General features: G+C 43.0%; 1 protein-coding gene across 1 annotated transcript in view; it reads left to right on the top strand.

Moving 5' to 3' along the window:
* The window catches only part of FBXO34 (F-box protein 34), a 170,748-nt gene that overhangs the window by 152,423 nt on the left and 14,519 nt on the right, over nt 1-3,806 (top strand). The window lies entirely within an intron of this gene.

The following is a 3,806-nucleotide window of genomic DNA, read 5'->3' as shown; positions in this document are numbered from 1 at the left end:
GAGCGGAGGTCTCACCCTGAGGGGCGTGGGAACAGATGCGCGGAGGCACCCGGGCCCGTCGAACTACAGCGGAGTCCGACCAGGCTCACAGGGCGCCCAAACCATTTATGAGCCCGCAGCGGCGCTTGACGGGGCGGGCCACGGGTCTGGGGCCCAAGCGTGGGTGGGGCCGGGCCTCAGCGCCCGCCCAGTCCACGCTGCTGCGGAAGGTGCTAGTGAATTAGTGATGAACCAGAGAGGGGGTGTGCAGTATGTGCACCCGGCCCGCGGGCCACTAGGAGGAGTAGGAGGGCCAGAGCTGAGGACCGGTCTGCTCCAGGGGGCCAGGGGCTGGGTCTGGAGCCGGGGGTCGGCTGGGAAGAGGCTCCTTGCCCGGGTGCCGTCACCACACTCGGCCCACAGCTGAGAAGGAACGCGGCCTGCAAGTGCAGACTTTCCTCCAGTGCCTGCAAATCTGCCCCACGGAAGGCGCGGGCTCCGTGTTAGTAGCGTAAAAGTGAACGGGTTGCACAGTGAGAAAATGAAGGATTTTTCTTTTTCTTTCTTCTTTTTCGTCTTTTGAGCGGAGCGAGTGGAACGTGAGGCGCCTTACCTACTCAGATGTATGAGTTTTATGTAACTATTGCCTCTCACCTACAAATCCCTGCTGATTGTTCTCCAATCGCAGAGACTTTAGGCAAAGCCACACAGAAAAGAATGTCGCCACGCAGTGAGGGTGAGGCAGCTCAAGAAAACCAAATATTCGTAGGAATTTTCTCTTTTTCGAAATCCTTATTTTGATTTTCAGTGCCTCAGCCCGCATAAGAACTTAAAAGTGCGGAATGGTTCTATAAATATAACTGATTTTAAGATATTTCAAAATGTACATGGGGACACACATAAAACATGCCTCTCCTCTCCGAGAGCGTGAATTTTGGTTACTCATCTTTGCGTCTTTGCACCAAGCTCATAGTTGATCAGTGAAACTTGGTGAGTGAAGCCGTACTCAGAATGGAGCACCGGAAGCACATGATAGTAGATACGTCACTCTAACAATCAGATAACCATTAAAATCGTACAGGATTTCCAATCAAGAAGAGTAAATATTTTGATAAAGCTGGAATTTTATATAATGATTATAATGATATATAATTTAATGATTCATGTTAATGAGATAGCCTACAAAAAATTGTTTAGTTCAGTACGTGTCTGGCAGCTCAAATATTAGCTCTTCGTTTTGCTATTAGACTGTTAGGGATTGAATGTATCCTCTACCCCCAAATTTATATGCTGAAACCCTAATACCAGGGGACTGGTGTCCTAACAAGAAGACAGAGAGAAAGACAGAGAGAGACCCTGGGGAAGTGTGTACCCAGAGGAAAAGGCATGTGAGGACCCGGTGCGAAAGTGGTCATCTGCAAATGAGAAGAACCTCAGGAAATACCAAACCTGCCCATGCTTGTTCTGATCTTGTACTTCTAGTCTCCAGAACTGTCAGAAAATAGACTTTTGTTGTGTAAGTCACTCGGCCCGTGGTATTTTGCTAATCCTAGCAAACTAATGTGTAGACTAATAAAGCACCTCATATGTGGTCAGTCGAATTCTGACATGGCCCCCCAACTCCTGCTCCCCCAGTGCATATGCTCCTCTCCCACTTACTCAAACACTCATCTGTGTGCTGCTGTGAAGGGATTTTGCAGAAATTAATCGCCCAAATTACTTAACATTGACGAAGAGATTAGATTATCTCTGGGTGAGCCTGGCCTGATCAATTGAGCCCTCAAAAAAATTGGGGCTTTTCCTTAGGAGGAAAATTCAAAGATGAGGGAGATCTTTCATTGTTGGCTTTGGCAATGGATGGAGCTGCATTGAAAGGAAAATGGGTGACCTGTAGGAGATGAGAATGGCCCACATTTGACAACCAGCAGGGAAATGGATACCTCAGTCTCACAGCTGCAAGGAGTTGAATTTAGCCCACAGCCAAGGAAGGACTCCTTTCAGCCTGGCTAACATCCTCCTTTTGTCCTGGTAAGCTCTGAGCAGAGAACTGTCATGCTGTGCCCAGGGTTCTGACCATGTACCTCTGTGTGCTTATAAATAGGTGGTATTTTTAAGGCCCCAAACTTGTGAAAATTTGCTCCTCAGAAATGGTAAATAAATGCATCATCAACTAGAAATAAGAAGTAGGGACACAGATTTGAAGTGATCTGCAGTGCAAATGATAAAGCAGATGAGTAATACGTTAACAATAAGCAAATTTGTGTTAAGGGTACACGAGTGTTTCTTATGCTCTTTTGATTTTTGCATCTTATTTCCAAGTTGGAAATTATCTCTAAAAAGTTTTCAAAATAAAATATGAGAGCGCTTTTGTGGATATTTTCAATCGTGTTGATTTATCCAAAATCTTAAATTGCTCTATTTCTGAGAATCAAAAATTGACACGGCTTGATTGGATAATAATTAACTGCTAGAACTTATTGAACTGCTACTATGCACCAAACATTACCTGACTGTTTCATATATATGAACTGATTTAAACATCACAACAACTCTGTGAGATAAGTATTCTGTTATCCCCATTTTACAGTTGAGGATACTGAGGCACAGAGAGGTTAAGTAACTTTTCCCAGGTCACACAGCTCCCATTCAGAGTATCTGACTCTGGAGTCACATGCTATGCATTGTCCTCTGTCAAAGTCTACATACGCAATTTCAAGTGAGAAGTTTATTTTTATTTCAATGGTGATTGTTAGTATGTTTTGGATCTAGGTTTTTTTCTTCAGAATTTGTAATATTTTGTACTTTGGCCAAAAAAGAAACCCTAGCTTATCCAAAAATTTTAATTCATCCTTTCTTTTAAAAATATATTTTATTGATTATGCTGTTACAGTTGTCTCACTTCTTTTCTCTCCATTATTCCCCTCTGCCCTGCACCCTCCCCTCCCACCAGCATTCCCCTGCCTCAGTTCATGTCCATAAGTCTTACATATAAGTCCTTTGGCTTTTTCATTTCCGTACTATTCTTAACCTCCCCCTGTCTATTTTGTACCTATCATTTATGCTTCTTATTCCCTATACCTTTTCCCCCATTCTCTCCGCCACCCACTGATAACCCTCCATGTGATCTCCATTTCTGTGATTCTGTTCCTGTTCTAGCTGTTTGCTTATTTTGTTTTTATGGGGTTTTTTTTAGGTTCAGTTGTTGATAGTTGTGATTTTGTTGTCATTTTACTGTTCATAGTTTTGATTCTCTTTTTCTTAGAGAAGTCCCTTTAACATTTCATGTAAGGGCTTGGTGTTGATAAACTGCTTTAACTTGACATTATCTGGGAAGCACTTTATCTGTCCTTCCATTCTAAATGATAGCTTTGCTGGATAGAGTAATCTTGGATGTAGGTTCTTGCCTTTCATGACTTGGAATACTTCTTTCCAGCCCCTTCTTGCATGCAAGGTTTCTTTTGAGAAATCACCTGATAGCCTTATGGGAACTCCTTTGTAGGTAACTGTCTCATTTTCTCTTGCTGCTTCTAAGATTCTCTCCTTCTATTTTATCTTGGGTATTGCAATTGTGATGTGCCTTGGTGTGTGCTTCCTTGGGACTCTCTGAGCTTCCTGGATTTCCTGGAAGTCTATTTCCTTTGCCAGATTGGGGAAGTTCTCCTTCATTATTTGTTCAAATAAGTTTTTGATTTCTTGCTCTTCCTGTCCTTCTGGCACCCCTATGATTCAGGTGTTGGAATGTTTAAAATTATCCTGGAGGTTCCAAAGCCTCTCCTTATGTTTTCGAATTCTTGTTTCTTCATTCTGTTATGGTTGAATGTTTATTT

This window comes from Artibeus jamaicensis, unplaced genomic scaffold (genome assembly GCF_021234435.1).
Source record: "Artibeus jamaicensis isolate MK-2021 breed Jamaican fruit bat unplaced genomic scaffold, CSHL_Jam_final contig_548, whole genome shotgun sequence".
Lineage (NCBI taxonomy): Eukaryota > Metazoa > Chordata > Mammalia > Chiroptera > Phyllostomidae > Artibeus > Artibeus jamaicensis.
The sequence above is the reverse complement of the archived record's forward strand: the minus strand, read 5'-3'. Positions and strand labels throughout refer to the sequence as shown.